Raw genomic sequence first — 19,419 nt, forward strand, 5'->3', positions numbered from 1 at the left:
CTCCTATAGTCGAAGAAGATTGTTCAATTTTCTTTGAAGTCTGATAGTTAAATCTTTGACTTGTAAGTGGCGAATTTTAACCTTCTCATCAAATGTGCGAACGATTCTTTTTTGATAAGTTTGCACATGGTACAAAACTTCTAAGTTGTTTTTTTTTCAGTCAAGTTTAGCTCTTCACACCCAATGAGGAGCCTAGTCTGTTTCTAACAATTGACTTTCCTTAAAGACCTTGAGATACGGGATTTTCATTTCAACTAGTAAGATTGCTTCCATATCATACACTAAAAAATAGGGAATAGCTCCAGTGGAAGACTGCATTGAAGTATGATGTGCCCCTAGTGTGAATGGTAACTTCTCTAATTAATCCTGGTGTGATTGACACATTTTCTTGATGATTTTATTGGTTGTTTCAACCTTTCCATTAATCTGAGGACGGTAGAGAGATAATGTGATGTCGAATCACGAACTTTGAACACAGAGTGATAACCTCGACTTTGAAGTATGACCCATTGTCAGATATCAATTCCACTTCAACCGCTCCATAGGTCTGATGAAGGTAGGGGAATGATTTGTGACGTCGGATCTTAAACTTTGAACATAAGGTATTGACCTCGACTTTGAAATGTGACCCATTATTAGAGACTAACTCAAAAAGTACCTTGTATTGACTTATGACATTTTCTTTGATGAATTTTGTAACTTGAGATGCAGTGAGGACAACATCGATACATTTTGTAACATTTTCTTTGATCTCATTGGTATTTTCATTTCACCGAGTGAATACGTATTCCGTGTCGGATAACACCCAAGCTTACACCTTAACATATCCTCATAGGACCACATGAACCAATCTGTAACACCCCGAATTTTTAATTCGTATCTCGAGGAAAATAAATAGTGGAATTTTAAGAAAATCTTGAAAGTGGGATTTAGAGGTAAAACTTTAGGATGTTTTTGATCATTTTTTATGGAATCTGACCTCACCATTAGATTCAAAATGATCGAAAAACATAGTTTAGCCTGTAAGCACGCTCAAATGCGAGTCCGAATATAAAAGTTGCAAAATCCTCGATTACCGGGTCGGACCAGGCTAAAACAGTGACTTTTTGTTAGAGGAATAATTTTTAAAATTCGATCATACCATTGGGTTCATAACGAAAAATTATTCAACATGGACTATTTATTTGTCATTTTTGGAGATCAGGAAGTTGAATTATCGCCAAAAACGAAAACGACATCAAGTTTAGGGGTCACGTCAGGCTAAAAATGTAAATTTTTGATGGAGACATAATTTGTAGAAATTGACTATACCATTAGATCCGGAATGAAAAATTAGGCGAAATAGAGTATTCATTTGTCAGTTTTGGAGTCCGGATGATAAAGTTATCGACGATCGAAACAATTGACAAAATACCGAATTTGTCCCACATGTTATTTAAATAATATTTTTAATTTTTTTTTTACATAACTCATCTTCCCCAACGCGTCCATACGGCCGAGACATATAAAATGATTTTTTTTTTTTCTTTTCTCTTCGACCTTCCACCTCAGATCTCTCACAAACGGCTCGCCGTCGACAATCGACGCAGAAGGGAGAAATGTCCGCAGCTACGTTCTCTACAAAACCCACCCAACCTTTCTTCATTTCACTTTCTATTTCATCCGATATCGTCAAAAATAAGCCGTATTTGGATACGGAAATTTCGAAACTTTGACCTCGGATTTCGTCCGTTTCGGGGTCAAATCGTTTTCCGACGCAGAAGGGAGAAACGTCCGCAGCCTCATTCTCTACATAACCCAACCAAGTTCCTTCCGTTTTCTCGTGTTTTTCACCCCGTATAGTCAAAAATCAGCCGTATTTTTATACGGAGATTTTCGTAACTTCGACCTCGATTTTCATCGATTTCGGGGTCAAACCGCCTTTCGCCGTAGAAGGGAGAAGAGACGAGCACATCGAGATCTTCAAAACCACCAGGTCGATTTCAAAAATCAGCCGCTTCGAAGTTCGATCCGTCTCGATTTCCGCGCTGATCGCCTCGATTTTCGCGCACACGCTTTGATCCTTTCGCCTAGAGATGGTAAGGAACTCTGAATTTCTATTAATAATCATAGATTGTGAAAATTGCATTTAGGATTTTATTGGAAAAATTTTGATGTATTTTCGAAATATAGAATTCTTTGTTTATTTCAAAATTCACGCCAGAAATTGCATGTTTGATATGTTTAATTGTATTTTTAACAAATTATACGTGGGTAGAGTATTTTAACGGGTTATTGCCATAAATTGGGTCTTGTGCACTGCTCGGACCCCGTTTTGATATGAAATTTGTATTTTTTTCAATATTATTGATAGAAATAAATTCTATAGTTGAAAAATGTGATTTAATATTCAATGAACTCATATTGAGTTGATGAATATCAGAAAATGGATATTTTATGAAGAGATTGAAAACTGTAAAAGTCGAAAAAAGGGAAAAAGGGTATGAAACGGTAAAATGTCAGAGTCACACCCGAGGGGTGATGTCTGCATTTTACGTTGTTGTGTTGTATGCAGGTTGGTGAACGGATATCCAGGGATAATGTTACTGGTTGCATGTTTATTTACTTTCTGTTAGCGCGAGGCGCTCTGTTATGTTATTTATTTTAGGCCGGGTGGCCACACTTGCATGGTAGGAAACTGGATATCTATTCTCAACCTTGTATTGTTAATTTCTCTTTTGTTTTCAAATGAAAATAATATATATAAGTAGCTATTTTGTGAGCTGTTAAAGAGTTTGTGAATGCCTGAAGGGATAGTGCATCATATCATCCGGAGTGGTGTACTATCCTGGGATGTACGGTAGGGACCACCAAACTCATACGTGGTATGGGACGCGTATGAGAGTGGAGTCACAACTGGAATCCGGGTTTATTCCTCTCTATCTTTACCAGTGAACTTGTAATGTAAAGGTGGTCGTATACGAATGGTTTGTATCTTTGGGAATCACATGTACGCCTGATAGGCATAGACGAAGATGATTAGTCAGTGATCACTAACAATCTATAGTAGTCGAACGTTCTGACACATCGAAAAGAGACCCATTGCTTACGGTCACGTCAAACGGCCAGCCTGAGCCGGATAAATGGTCAACCAAGCGTGGTAAACAGCGACCAGCCACAAAATCAGGAACTAAAAGCCCGAGAAGAATTGTAACATCATGTCCCGACTGGGAGCGATCCAGTCGTGAATCCCAACTCTCTAATTCCAATACTCCACCATTGTGTATTATGTATCTGTTGCTTATTTTGATATATAAATGAAATGAATGTTTATTGTTTCCATTTGATCAATTAGATTTGTATAAAAAGAGAATGTTATAGTGAGTACTGCTGATCGATGTAATGTGAGTTTTAAAATGTTTAGTTGCTCATCCCTGGCTATATGTACCAGTTAATCGTAGTTTTCTTCTGTAAAATTTTGTTTATTTTAAAATGATTCAGTATGTTTATTCGTTCATGTTAGGAGAGGTTATTGGCAGAAATTGTTGCTTCCTTACTGGGTAACCCTTGTTACTCACCCTTTCCTTCTCTATTTTTTTTAGTTTCAGATCTAAAGCTTGGCGAGACAAGTATAGAGCACGAGTGAGAATCATCTGGTGGGTCAAATAGATAGCCAGACTTTGTCACTTGGTAAGTATTGGAGTTATACTCCATTTGTCTAGGAGTATTATAGATTTGTATTGAGCGTTAGGATTCTTGTTAGAGTGAGAAAATTTTGTATAATCCCGTAAATTTTCTTCTTCCGCACTCTGATAATTCGTACGTTATTAGACTTATATAGGCTTCCGCTAGTATTATATTTTGTATATGTATGCAGGATTGTATGTCGTTTATCAGGTGCAGGTTGAACGCCTTGGAATGCTAACATAAACAGAGGAGACCATGCCGAAATTTTGAGGTGCTACATAATACCTCGAGATCTGACATGGGGATTTGTGTTAGCGTTCGGCGGGGCGCCACAGATGGTATCAGAGCATAGTATTAGATCCGTATGGGATACTGATCTGCTATATTTTGGAGAATTCGCTGATACCACAGATATTAGAGCGATAATCATAGAGTGTCATTAGGAATTCGGTATCCGAGCTCATTAGTAATTCCGTATTGGAATTATGAGTTCTTCCGTGTCTAGAGGTCTATAGAACCTAGTAAGCCTAGGATAGGATTCTCGGTTTGTTCTGTTAGTAATGGAAATAGAGTCCATTACTAAGTTCTAGGCTGCGATAGAATTTATAGTTATGTAAGAGTAGTTTTGGCCTTATTCTAATAAGTTCATTGTTACGGATAAGCACAAGTGAGAAGAGTAGAAGAGGCAAAGGCTGAAACGTAACAGAGACAAGATAGGTTTTGGATCAGACTACTGACTCGATATCACAACTAATGTCATTCATCGGATAGGTAACTGAGTCTCATGACAAATTTGGAGAAGAAATATGAATAGTACAACCACCAGCACCTCGACGCCAAATAGAAGGAAGACAATTAGTTTCTAATAAGCGACAAACAATTACAAAACTAGTAAATTCATAGGAAAATATATCATACATGAGGATTGAGATTATAGACATACCTACTCAATGGATAAAAGAAATTTATAAGAAACAACATATACTACTAAATCAGTTGAAAAGAAGAGTTGTGATATATTACGAATGTGATAAATTGGGATATAAAGGAGAACAATGTTTGGGTCAATATCAATCGATTAAGGATGCGTGCCTCAAAAAGATGCTAGACAAACTAATTGAAAGAACAATAAGGCCACCAGATTTAAATAAAGTGGATAACGTACTCGTGCCACCCTGAATAAACAAGACTAGTGGCCAGAGACTAGAAATGGTACAAGACTTACCACAATTGCAAGGTGCACCACTAAATCTAAGAAAAGAGAGAGCGTTGGACTTCTTCGCAAAAAGTAAATATTATTCAACTTCAGGGACCACTACTACAGGTCGTGCCTTTGAAGAATGAGAGAATTCCCCAGCCCAAAGGACAAGTAAATCTAGAGATGTGGTAGTAGAATTTCCAACGATTACTTCCACCGAGATTTGAGAGTTTTTTTCAATCCGATTGAGATTTTGAGTATCATGTAGTACCTGAGAGATCAGTGGGTGACGGTGACTAGTTTTTAGTTAGATGGAGATGCCAATCATTAGTAACGTTGAGATGAATGTATTGGGAGATGAATCAATTGAGTGGATAGACTTCGAGAGGATGTTTCTCAATAGATTTATATCCAAGATTGCTCGAGAAATCAAGTACTAGGAGTTTTTGAGATTAGTGCAAGGTCATCTATCGATTATGGACTATAAGATGATGTTCACTAAGTTTTCACAAGATGCACCCGAGCTTCTCCTGACAGATCTACAGAAGGCCCGTAGATTCTTTAGAAGACTATAACCTTACCTAAGGGCCAAAAGATCGATGATTGAGACTACCAATTATAGAGATACAGTAAATCGAGCTTAAAGGATAAAATGAGAGTAGATAGAGTTACAGACTTCTAGAGGGTAAATTAAGCAACCTTAGACTTCTTCTCCTCTTAGATCAGATTCGGCCAAGAGGCCGATGATTCGAGGCTAATCTTTCCCGGATCAATGTATCCACAATATAGAACTCCTCCACTATCAAGTTGTAGAGTTTTCCCATCACTGAGTTAGAGAGCAGTTGAAGCTCCAATGATGCCAACAGGGCCAAAGGAATCAACAAGGCAGGTTCAGAGCCTACAGACCCTAGTCTTCCAACTACCCACTTCACAGAGATCTATGAAGACAAGATCATTGACATTGTTACGCGTTTGATCAGGTGGGACATATCAAGAAAGAATATCCTCTATCACAGGCGCAAGTAAGAGCTATGACCTAGGAGAAAGTACCTATCTCCGATGAAGTTTTGGAAGTAATGATTTTTAATTATAATATTAAAAAGTGGAGTTATATTCAACACTAGTTCCTCTAGATCATATAATTCTGTGAAGAGTTTGCACACTTGCTAGAGCTAGAAACCACTGACACAGGTCAAGTATTGAAATTATTTATACCATTGAGAGGCCTTGCGAAAAAAGAATAAGATTTTTGGAAGATCATTTAAGAACTTGCAAAATAGGTATTAGAATAATTGTAAAGTGTGAAAAGACAAGTGATGTTCAATTGGTACGCTAGTCTTTATATCAATAGTCTAGTCAATTACCCGTATATTACGCTAGTAGATAAGCAGGTGTTTCTTGTATATCCTTCATATTGAGAGCTACTTCCTCGAATATCAACACAGGGAGTTGCGTATCTCTCCTTTCGATTGAAAATGGCTTAACTTTGGGAAGTCTAACGATTGAACTATTAGATGAAGCAGCTCTTGCTTTACGACTTCTTGAATTAATTATCCTCCTTTAAAAAGATAGATTATCTTTTCCCTTTTATCTTTCTATCCTCGGTGTCGATTCTAACTCTTCTTTTGCCTTCTCCTTTCACGATCGCCTTCCAGGAGAGGAATTCATTATTATCGTTCTCGTTACGTGATCAATGCTTTCTACAAACAAACGCTCACTTCGAGACTTCGATCGTGACTCCTTTTCACTCCTCGAAACGAAAGCGTTATAAGTAAAGATAATGATTCCGTAGAAGCAGCGATTACTACCTACCTGTGCCCACATCCATCCTAAAGAGATTTAGTAGAAGTACAAGTTAGGAGGTGGGTCGATGTAAAATGTGAGAAAGAATAATCTTGTGACAATGTTGCATTAATGGTGACTTAATGGAATTGTGAGAAAATAAATGTAGGATTTATCCCCTCGAGTAAGATTTTAAATTATAAAGGTTATGACAGAGGTTTTGAGGAAATATCGCAATAAGTAGAAAATGTAATATTGAATCGAATATAAGGATAGTGGTGTGTTTGCGGTAAGACTATGCATTGGGGAGTAATATTCATAATAATTATGAGTAAAACATAATAGACGATGTAATTGATGAGAGAAGTAAAGATGAAGAATAAAGAAGATGTGAAAGGATTGTGGTTGATAGACATTGTGGGGAAGTGATACAATGTGAATTGATTGTTATCTTGTGGTTATATAAATAATGGATTAGTTGGAGTATGGGTTTAAAATAGAGTGATTAATTAATGAATGTATTGGGCTGACAAAATATGGGAGACATAAGTCTACGAGTTATAAATTAGATTGGCTTGGGACTAAAAATAGATAGTAATCGAAATAGGTAGTGTTTATTATACATGTCGTGTTAGTGGAATCGCGACAAAGTTTGATAAGTATGATTTCAATTTCGAGGACGAAATTTTTATTAAGGGGGGGAGAATGTAACACCCCGAATTTTTAATTCGTATCTCGAGGAAAAATAAATAGTGGAATTTTAAGAAAATCTTGAAAGTGGGATTTAGGGGTAAAACTTTAGGATGTTTCTGATCATTTTTAATGGAATCTGACCTCACCATTAGATTCAAAATGATCGAAAAACATAGTTTAGCCTGTAAGCACGCTCAAATGCGAGTCCGAATATAAAAGTTGCAAAATCCTCGATTACCGGGTCGGACCAGGCTAAAACAGTGACTTTTTGTTAGAGGAATAATTTTTAAAATTCGATCATACCATTGGGTTCATAACGAAAAATTATTCAACATGGACTATTTATTTGTCATTTTTGGAGATCAGGAAGTGAATTATCGCCAAAAACGAAAACGACATCAAGTTTAGGGGTCACGTCAGGCCAAAAATGTAAATTTTTGATGGAGACATAATTTGTAGAAATTGACTATACCATTAGATCCGGAATGAAAAATTAGGCGAAATAGAGTATTCATTTGTCAGTTTTGGAGTCCGGATGATCAAGTTATCGACGATCGAAACAATTGACAAAATACCGAATTGTCCCACATTTATTTAAATAATATTTTTAATTTTTTTTTACATAACTCATCTTCCCCAACGCGTCCATACGGCCGAGACATATAAAACGATTTTTTTTTTTCTTTTCTCTTCGACCTTCCACCTCAGATCTCTCACAAACGGCTCGCCGTCGACGATCGACGCAGAAGGGAGAAATGTCCGCAGCTACGTTCTCTACAAAACCCACCCAACCTTTCTTCATTTCACTTTCTATTTCATCCGATATCGTCAAAAATCAGCCGTATTTGGATACGGAAATTTCGAAACTTTGACCTCGGATTTCGTCCGTTTCGGGGTCAAATCGCTTTCCGACGCAGAAGGGAGAAACGTCCGCAGCCTCATTCTCTACATAACCCAACCAAGTTCCTTCCGTTTTCTCGTGTTTTTCACCCCGTATAGTCAAAAATCAGCCGTATTTTTATACGGAGATTTTCGTAACTTCGACCTCGATTTTCATCGATTTCGGGGTCAAACCGTCTTTCGCCGTAGAAGGGAGAAGAGACGAGCACATCGAGATCTTCAAAACCACCAGGTCGATTTCAAAAATCAGCCGCTTCGAAGTTCGGTCCGTCTCGATTTCCGCGCTGATCGCCTCGATTTTCGCGCACACGCTTTGATCCTTTCGCCTAGAGATTGTAAGGAACTCTCAATTTCTATTAGTAATCATAGATTGTGAAAATTGCATTTAGGATTTTATTGGAAAAATTTGGATGTATTTTCGAAATATAGAATTCTTTGTTTATTTCAAAATTCACGCCAGAAATTGCATGTTTGATATGTTTAATTGTATTTTTAACAAATTATACGTGGGTAGAGTATTTTAACGGGTTATTGCCATAAATTGGGTCTTGTGCACTGCTCGGACCCCGTTTTGATATGAAATTTGTATTTTTTTCAATATTATTGATAGAAATAAATTCTATAGTTGAAAAATGTGATTTAATATTCAATGAACTCATATTGAGTTGATGAATATCAGAAAATGGATATTTTATGAAGAGATTGAAAACTGTAAAAGTCGAAAAAAGGGAAAAAGGGTATGAAACGGTAAAATGTCAGAGTCACACCCGAGGGGTGATGTCTGCATTTTACGTTGTTGTGTTGTATGCAGGTTGGTGAACGGATATCCAGGGATAATGTTACTGGTTGCATGTTTATTTACTTTCTGTTAGCGCGAGGCGCTCTGTTATGTTATTTATTTTAGGCCGGGTGGCCACACTTGCATGGTAGGAAACTGGATATCTATTCTCAACCTTGTATTGTTAATTTCTCTTTTGTTTTCAAATGAAAATAATATATATAAGTAGCTATTTTGTGAGCTGTTAAAGAGTTTGTGAATGCCTGAAGGGATAGTGCATCATATCATCCGGAGTGGTGTACTATCCTGGGATGTACGGTAGGGACCACCAAACTCATACGTGGTATGGGACGCGTATGAGAGTGGAGTCACAACTGGAATCCGGGTTTATTCCTCTCTATCTTTACCAGTGAACTTGTAATGTAAAGGTGGTCGTATACGAATGGTTTGTATCTTTGGGAATCACATGTACGCCTGATAGGCATAGACGAAGATGATTAGTCAGTGATCACTAACAATCTATAGTAGTCGAACGTTCTGACACATCGAAAAGAGACCCATTGCTTACGGTCACGTCAAACGGCCAGCCTGAGCCGGATAAATGGTCAACCAAGCGTGGTAAACAGCGACCAGCCACAAAATCAGGAACTAAAAGCCCGAGAAGAATTGTAACATCATGTCCCGACTGGGAGCGATCCAGTCGTGAATCCCAACTCTCTAATTCCAATACTCCACCATTGTGTATTATGTATCTGTTGCTTATTTTGATATATAAGATGAAATGCATGTTTATTGTTTCCATTTGATCAATTAGATTTGTATAAAAAGAGAATGTTATAGTGAGTACTGCTGATCGATGTAATGTGAGTTTTAAAATGTTTAGTTGCTCATCCCTGGCTATATGTACCAGTTAATCGTAGTTTTCTTCTGTAAAATTTTGTTTATTTTAAAATGATTCAGTATGTTTATTCGTTCATGTTAGGAGAGGTTATTGGCAGAAATTGTTGCTTCCTTACTGGGTAACCCTTGTTACTCACCCTTTCCTTCTCTATTTTTTTTAGTTTCAGATCTAAAGCTTGGCGAGACAAGTATAGAGCACGAGTGAGAATCATCTGGTGGGTCAAATAGATAGCCAGACTTTGTCACTTGGTAAGTATTGGAGTTATACTCCATTTGTCTAGGAGTATTATAGATTTGTATTGAGCGTTAGGATTCTTGTTAGAGTGAGAAAATTTTGTATAATCCCGTAAATTTTCTTCTTCCGCACTCTGATAATTCGTACGTTATTAGACTTATATAGGCTTCCGCTAGTATTATATTTTGTATATGTATGCAGGATTGTATGTCGTTTATCAGGTGCAGGTTGAACGCCTTGGAATGCTAACATAAACAGAGGAGACCATGCCGAAATTTTGAGGTGCTACATAATACCTCGAGATCTGACATGGGGATTTGTGTTAGCGTTCGGCGGGGCGCCACACAATCTCTTAAATTTTTTGAGTAAATTCATCATCCCCTCGTGTTCCTCTAGGGATAAGATGATTTCTATTTGAATTTCTTAGGAATTTTTTGTCCCAAAGTCAATGACCTTTGCTTTCTGATTGAAACTTATTGAGCCCGACCCTTATCTTCTTGTTTAGGAGAAAAATATATCCTTGAAGCTAGATTATTAATTAATTCGTTAATGCGTTTGAGGTATTCAAATTTTTTTTTCAATCAAATTCAAAAGGGGCGATAGACGCCTCTATAACTCAACTCAACAGAAAAAAGAGTCGACTTGAAAAGAAGACATACCTTGCTGAAAAAAAAAGAAAAAGTGACTCGAACTAACCCAAATGACTCATGAAAACTCAAAACTACCCACAATGGGCTTGATTAGGATTGAAGACTGAGACATTGCTTACAACCGGCATGACTGAGGTACTGTGATCTTCAAAGAACAACTAGAAAATGTTGAGATATTCTAAAGGATTTCTGATGATTGATTTTGCGTTGACGTTCGTTCTAATTGACCGGACTAGTAACCCTAACAAAACGGTGAACGATTGAGCTTAGTTGCAATGACACATCCGAAAATCTTCCTACCAGAATAAGATTTTCTGCCAATACTGATATCATCCTCTGCCCCATGATAAAGTTGACCCTCTGGTGTAGAGAAGAAGGTACAGCCCCTGCTATATGGATCCATAGCTTGCCCAGTAATAAATTGAAGGTTGTCGGTATTTTCATAACTTCGAATGTTACTTCGAAGGTACAAGGATCTATAGTGATTGATAAATCCACCTCTCCCAAAGATTCCCTTCTCGAGCTATCAAAACCTCAAACAACCTTGTTGTTGGGCTTGACATGCGACCAGTCTGCTTTAAGCTTTCGAAATGTTTCAAGAGGACAGACATTAAGGGTTGAGCCATTGTCAATTAGTACTCTAGCAACCATCATGCCCTTGCACATGACCATGATGTTTAACGATTCTACGTGCCCCCACCCTTCTGGCACGAATTCACTTTCAGTGAAAATAATAGGATTGGGAGTCATGATCTAGCCAACCGTTTGCTCCAACTGTGCTGACGAGGTAGTTGCAGGTACATGTGATGTTCCTAGAACTCTCAGTAATGCCTCTTGGTGTTCCTCTAATTTTTGCATTAGGCCCAAAATACTGATTTGAGCTGGTTGTTTGTTCAGCTGGTCCACAATATTGTGCTCACTCTTTCGAACGAGCTCAATGAAGTCTGCAGCCTCTTTGTCTGTCACTTTCACCTTCTCTTCCATCTTATCGTCTTTATGCAGCTTATCCTTTCCCTTCGTTTTTCTTTTCTCTTCATCTGTCCTTTCTTTTGTGGCCTCTTTTGTTTTTTACCAATGCCCACCCCTTTTTTTGGTAATTTTTGGCATCTTCCTACGCTTGTCATATGGCCGATATCAGCCACTATGGCTTTCTTCATGGTCTCGACCCCTGTGGTGGTGACGATAGTGGTCTCGTAGCTCAAGGACACTACCTAGTTGGAGCTATAGGGGAATGGTTTGGGTGAGTGTATGGTCATAAGGGTTGGATCCGGTTTTACATTAAGGATGAGGAGTGGTGGTGATGATTTGGATGTAGTGGTGGTGAGAGGAGTTATGTGAGGAGTTGATGGAGTGTATGGAATGACGATCGGTGGACGTGAAGATGAAGTGTATGGTATATGAAGGGGAGATCGAGTTAGTTTTTGAGAATTTGGTGGTGTGTAGGGTATAACAAGAGGAGGTTGGGTCGCATTTTGATGGTTCAATGATCCGTAAGGTATAACTAAAGGTGGTCGAGTAATAGTATTTTGACAAGTTGGATGGTTGGTGAGGTCGGCCAATCTGAGTGGTGGTAATAAATTTTGGGATGAGTTTGTTGCGTAATGGTTGACTATGTTAACCGTTGACGCCTGTGAATCCTTGGTTAAGTGGATCCTGATTTCTGCCATGATAGGTGCTATCAAATCTGAAGGATTGAAGTCAAGTTATCCACAAACAACATTTACCCTGTGTCCGCTCCCCTCTCTATTGTGAGTTGGTAAGGGGTTTTGATTGATATTCTGTTGTTGGGGCAGGTTGGCATGTCCATCTAGGATGAGAGCCTTTTTATCGATTAGGTTCTGTATTTGATGTTTGAGCTACCAACATTGGTCTGTAGAGTGCCCTGGTGCACCCATGTAAAATTTGCAGAACAAATTGGGGTTGTACCCTGGCCCTTTGGCAGTCTTAGGATTTGGTGGACATTTTACAAGGTACTCACCCCTGAGTAAGATTGACAGTAATTCTGATAGTGTCATGGGTAACCTGGTAAATGCTCTATTTACTCTGTTGGGTCGTGCCTGCTGGTTCTGCCAGTATAGTGGTACTTGTTGTGCGACTGGTGGAGGGTGAATGGGTTTTGAGGTGGAGGATTCCATGCTGGCGGTGCTGGTGTCCATGAAGTTGATGGTGCTTGGGGTCTTGGTACTGGTGAAGGGATGAAGAGGGGTCGGTTTGGTTGTACGTTTTTAACATGTGGTTCTTCCCTCTTCTTTTCAGTAGGCACTGGCTTTCTCTGAGAAGGGATTCCTGTTGTTGCCCCTAGACTCGTGAAGTCAAAGATCAGACTGGTTCGGATCCCATCCTCGACCCGATCTGCCACTTGTACTAGATTTCTATAATGTGCTTGTAGTGTGCCCCACCGATGAGTATAGAAGGTGTGTCCTAGTGTCGAGATAAATGTAGTATTCATCTCTTGCTCTGTCATTGCAGGCCTTACTTGTGAGGTGGACTCTCGCCATCTTTGTGCATACTCTTTCACCATTTCCCGTTGCTTTCTTGTCATCTTGGCCATGTCATTTCGATTTAACCCCACATTAGTATTGAATCGATAATTCTGCCAGAACATTTCGGCTAGGTCCTACCAGTTCTTAATGAGTGAGTGACCCAATCCAGAAAATCATTTGAGTGTCGGCCATGTTAAGCTCCTCTGAAATAATTGCACCAATAACCTGTCATCCTCGCCATACTGACACATGGATTTACAATACAACTTCAGATGTGACAGTGGACACCCTACTCCGTTATATTTTTCAAACTCTGGACACTTGAACTTGGCCGGTAATTGAGCATTGGGGTAGAAGCAAAGATCCTTGAATCGGGTTCCACTCATAATATTGAGGCCCTTCATCCTCCTCATATCTTCCTGCAGAGACTCGATTTGTTGAGCCAATTTTTCATCTGTTGCGTTTTTGGCTTCCGTAGCCCTGTATTCAGATTCATCATCGAGAATGACCATAGGGGATTGTCAATTCTGTGGGATATAGAGCAGAAGCCCCTGGTATTCTGGCACTACAGGCGACATTGTGGTCTGTGGTCCCTGTGGAAGTTGCTCGGGTAAATCCTGATTCGACTCGAATGCATGCTGCTGTATCATTTGGGCTTGTAAGATGCTGGCGTTGGCTAACACGGTATTAACTATCTTTTCTTGCCATTCAATTATTTTCAATAGTGCTGTTATTTGTGGATCGATACCTGACGCTTCGGTCACTGGAGGTTGTGCTGGTTCAGAAGAACCCATGGTGACGGTAGACGATCTGAAAAAATAGGGAGGTACTTTTGGCTGCTTGTATTTCTTTCGCTTGGCCACCTGTGGGTACAGATGACCAAGTGTTACTGTCTTATTTACAAAAATAAAGATGTATGATGTTTTATTAAGTCGGGTAAAGTTGTTTACTATGAGTTTTAGCGAAAAAATAATTTTTCGGTGCGGAGCTGGCATCAATATAGAGTTGGTAAAATGTTTTACAAAAGAATTACATCAACACAAAGCTGGCATCCACACGGAGTCGGCATCAACACGGAGTTGGCATCAGTACGGAGCTAGCATTGACACGGAGTCGGTAAAATATTTTAGGAAAGGTAATTTCATCAGCACGGAGCTGGCATCGACATGGAGTCGAGAAAACATTTTGAAAGTAGAATTATCTCAGTACGGAGCTGGCATCGACACGGAGTCAGGAAAATATTTTGAAAAAATAATTTCATCAGCATGGAACTGGCATCGACACAGAGTCGAAAAAATATTTTGTAAATGTAATTTCATCGGCACGGAGCTGGCATCGACACGGAGTCGAAAAAATATTTTGAAAAAGGTAGTTTCATCAGCACGTAGTCGGGAAAACATTTGAAAGGGTAATTTTATCAGCGTGGAGCTAGCATCGACACGGAGTCGGGAAAATCTTTTGAAAAAGATAGTTTCATCAGCACGGAGCTGGCATCGACATGGAGTCAGGAAAATATTTTGAAAAAGTAATTTCTAAGATACATCGAGTTGGACTAACCCATGTTTTTGATAGCCTCCAATTCAGTTCTCTGAAATCACCGCCGACCAGGTAGATCTCCAAGGAAGAGGCGGTGCACAATAGCACTCTTAAATCACATCAACAGGATTTTTCTAGGCACCAACTTTGATCAAGGACTGCAATTGGTGCTTTTTTTTTTTGAAATCTAGTTTTTTTTTTGAAAAAGATTGAATTCTCTTAAATTGATTGATTGGTTGTTATCTTTGTTAGATCGTGCACTTGGTTTGGAGTTGGATATGGATCCGGTTTGTAGTGTATCTGGGTCTTAGACCCAGTCGAAACGGATCTGGGTCGGATCTAACTATAATGGGTCTAGATCTGGGTCGGATCCCAATTGAAAATGGATCTGGGTCGTGGATCCAGTTGGATTGGATCTGGGTTGTAACCCAATTAAACATGGATCTGGGTCGTGGACCCAGTTGAAAAATGGACATGGATATTGATCGTGGACCTAGTTGAAAAAGGACATGGATCTGGGTCGTGGGTCTAGTTGGATTGGATCGGGGTCGTAACCCAGTTAAAAATGGATCTGGGTCGTGGACCCAGTTGGATTAGATCTGGGTTGTGAACCCAACTAGACTAGATCTGGGTCGTAACCCAGTTGAGAATGGATCGGGGCCGTGGACCCAGTTAGAAATGGATCTAGGTCGTGGACCCAGTTGAAAATGGATCTGGGTCGTGGACCCATTTGGATTGGATCTGGGTCGCAATCCAGTTGAAGATGGATATGGGTCGTGGACCCAGTTGAAAATGGATCTGGGTCGTGGACCCAGTTGAAAATGGATCTGGGTTGTGGACCCAGTTGGATTGGATCTGGGTCGTAGACTCAGTTGAAATGGTTTGGATCGTGGGCCTAGTTTAAATTGATCTGGGTCGTAGACCCAGTTGGATTGGATCTGGGTCGTGGACCGAGTTGGAATGGTTTGGATCGTGGGCCTGGTTTAAATGGATCTGGGTCGTGGACCTAGTTGGATTGGATCTGAGTCATGGACCTAGTTGGAATGGTTTGGATCGTGGGCCCGGTTTAAATGGATACAAGTGGGGGCCCGGTTCACAAAATTATTTTGAGTTGGAAAATCTGCAAATTCTTCCCCTTTTCTTTTCTTCATTCTATATTTCTTTTTTTTTGTACTTTGTTGAAAACATTGATTAACGAAAATCCATTTCACGTAGTTTTTTTTTTTTTTAAATTTAGGATTTTTCAACAAGGATGCTTTCAATATTTGGTCAATGGTAAAGGGGGTACTTCAACAATGGACTGTCGAGCTCATACTGTAGGGTCGAGTTCACTCCGGTTTGTGTTAATGGCACGGATAGCGTCTACATTCTATTATCCGTGTTTTGGGCACGGATGAGACATTCACTATTTCAATCGTGTTCCAAATACGGATGACGCATATTCTATCTCAATCGTGTTCCCAACACGGATGATGTACATTTTGGTCTATCCATGCCATAGACACGGAACATAAAGAAATCCAATTTCTAAAAATTCTGTTTTCCATGTCTCCCCTGTTTTTGAGTCTTTGGCTTACTATTTTTCTCTTTTTTTTCTTTTTTTTTGGATGATGCTATGTGCACTACTCCCTTTTACCTAAGGGAGTTTAAAAATAAATTGGGACATTTACCTAGTGAACTAGGGGTACCCCATTGGGCTTACAATTTGGGCTTCGAGGCCCGACAACAACTTGTACAATTACAACCTTGCTTGGGGGACCGATGTAACTTTGAAGATTCGTGTCCTAGCATTGACTAATTGGGCATATGCATGCGGCTAGTGGGTGGCGTCACGGTTACCCGATCTTCAAACCTCGATGCATACCAAAATACACATGTCGTTGGTTGGTGATCGGATTTGATGTGTTCATTCCCAAAACTTGAAATAACGATCTCAAGCCGTGGAACTACTAAGTATCGGGGCTAAGTATATTGAGGGTGGGGTGGCTTAGAAGTGAGGTTATGCTCGCAAGTGCACGTGCCATTTTTTTTTTTCATTTCTTTTCATCAACCTCCTTACAAATATATAATACAAGCAATGAAAAATAAATAAATATTACAATGGACATGTGAAACAAAATAAAAAAGAAACATAGGAAACTATAAACAAACCATGTTAGTAAATAAAAATCTATGTTTTATTATTATTTATTTTTTAAATGACCGAGTTGTCACAAGGGATGAACCATATGAAAGCGCCCTCGATCCGCGGGGTGTGCGGATCCACTTTTGACCCTTGAGGTTTGGGAGTCGCCTCCTAGTTATTATGGTCTAGGAACCAAACTGACTCTAAAATGGATTATAAAAAAAACTAATCTACTACAGAAAATCTGAATCCGAGGATCATGTTACGGGGTTGGAAGGTGTTAAGCACCAAGCCCGCCCGGCCAATGCCGGTCTCTACTTATCCCAAGTAAGACTACATTGCTAATGACCAAAACCTAGATAAAAAAATAGAAAAATGCTACCTTCGATACGCAAAGGTTCTATTCCCTCAGATCTGGTGAAACTACTCCTTGTACCGTACTCCTTGCTTTGTTCTATCTCCGGATCTGATTTCTGATCTCCGAGGTAAGGTATCTCCTTCTTGGATCTGGATACTTTGAATTTATTATGGATTTTTCGGGTGTTTTTGAAAGGTTTCTAGGTTTTTTTAGGCTAAAATCAAAGTAGGGATGTTAGGTAAGGAGTTGGGGCTCCAAAATTAGGATTTTGGGGAGGTTGTGGAGGCTTCTTCACCTACTTTTTCTAGGATTTTTTCTTTGATACGAAAATAGGGTATGGAGGCTCCTTTTTATAAATTTTCTTAGAAGCATTAGGATTTGATTAAGGTTTCTTTTAGGGTTTCATTTAGGGTTTCAATTAGGGTTTAGACTTTAGTCTCATGAGATGGACTTACTCTTTAGGGTTTTAATTTAGGGTTTTGACTTTTAGTCTTATGAGATTGACTTGATTAATTTACATTAGGGTTTTGATTTAGGATTTTGACTTTTAGTCTTATGAGATTGACTTGATTAGTATTTTGATTTAGGGTTTTGACTTTAGTCTTATGAGATTGACTTTAACACTTTGACTTTAGTCTTTCTTGGTTGACTTTAATGTTTTGACTTTAGCCTTACTTGACTTTGGTCTTACTTGATTGACTTTAATGTTTCACTTTACATTTTTTTAATGATTTATTTATTAATTTTGAAATTTTTAATTATTAAAATTGTAAAATTACTATTTTGCCCTCAGAGGGATTTTTTACGTTTTAAGTCGTTTTTCAATGTTCTAGGATGTTTTGTGTAGCTACGTGGTTTTCGTCGTCATGACGACCACAACTACTAAATATTGGAGTCGCCACCATTCAGATTGGAAATGGGTGTGAATGGTCACCCGGTGTGTGCCTTGTCGAAAAATTGCCATTTTTGACGTTAGTGACTCGCAACGGATAGGGTTGATCAAACCTAGAGGTTCGGGTAAGCGGCTCCGTTGGAGAAAAGGGAAGGTGTTAGGCACCCCTTTCTCCCCGCCACGTGGCGGTAACCTCAAATAACTCGGTCATTTTGATTTTTAAAAGAAAGTGGAAGGTGTGTCCCATGGGTATATTTGTTCCCTAAGTAGGATTTAATTTTGGCTTGATCATAGGATCATCTCATCAATGGAGATGATCCTTGTAGATCCAAGCCTTGAGGTCCATTCATGCTCAACTCATTTAAAGTGAAATGAAAAGAGGGGGAAGATAGAAGAGGGAAGAGGAGAGGGTAGAGAAAGGAAAAAAAAGGGGGGGGGGGGTGTTGATTGCTCCCACCTTGTACTCTTGGATTCCTTCTTCTTCTTTTTCTTCTTCTTCTTCTTCTTTGAATTCTCTTTAGTCTTTGGTGAGTTGAGTCAAGTTATTTCTCTTAGAGTGTGTTATAAGAGAGTAGTGAGGAGGAGTAGATAGAGTAGATTTTTTTCTTATGGAAACTTGGTGTGTGTGTGTAGATTTAGGAGAATGGGTTGTGTAAGAGGTTGTTAAGTTAGTTTTTGGGAGGAGAAAGGAGATGATGCCATATGGCAATCATGATGAGGGGGTGAGGTGATGAGATTGGTTGATTGGTTGATGGGGGTTGTTTGATTAGAGAGAGAGAAATGGGTTAGTTGATTGATGATGAAGGAAGTATGGGTTGAGTTGATTTTATTGGAGTGTTTTAAGGAAGATGATGGGTAGAGGTATGGGTGATGATGTGGGTGGTTGATGATGTTAGATAATGGTGATGGGTTAGGGTATGGGTGAAGGATGGTTGGTTATTGATGTTAGAGGATGGGGGTAGGTTAGGTTAGGGTAGGGTATGGGTTGAGGTGATTTTAGATGAGTTGTTTAGAGCATGGTGATGGGAGTGGGTGATTGGATGAGGGAGGTGAAGGATGGTGATGACAAGTGTCATCTTTTGATGTTGAGGGGTTGATTGGTTGATGTGGGTAAGGGTTGATGGGTTGGGTGGTGGGTTGGATAGTGAATGGGGTATGGATAGTGATTTATGGGCTTTTAATGTATTGGGCTTGGGTTTAGAAGGGTTGTGGGTTGTTTTGGA

General features: G+C 39.2%; 2 long non-coding RNA genes across 2 annotated transcripts; both read left to right on the forward strand.

Annotated features, from left to right (window-relative positions):
- Positions 1-936: 936 nt before the first annotated feature.
- LOC147388113 (uncharacterized) lies at positions 937-3,845 on the forward strand. The gene is made up of 2 exons (XR_015171567.1): positions 937-2,078; positions 3,582-3,845. It is a non-coding gene; the product is annotated as an uncharacterized LOC147388113 (long non-coding RNA).
- Positions 3,846-7,941: 4,096 nt separating this feature from the next.
- Positions 7,942-10,342, forward strand: LOC147388114 (uncharacterized). Its single transcript, XR_015171568.1, has 2 exons — positions 7,942-8,574; positions 10,079-10,342. It is a non-coding gene; the product is annotated as an uncharacterized LOC147388114 (long non-coding RNA).
- The last annotated feature ends 9,077 nt before the right edge of the window (positions 10,343-19,419 follow it).

Source organism: Akebia trifoliata, chromosome 13 (genome assembly GCF_017979445.1).
Source record: "Akebia trifoliata isolate Shusen 1 chromosome 13, ASM1797944v1, whole genome shotgun sequence".
NCBI classification, from domain to species: domain Eukaryota; kingdom Viridiplantae; phylum Streptophyta; class Magnoliopsida; order Ranunculales; family Lardizabalaceae; genus Akebia; species Akebia trifoliata.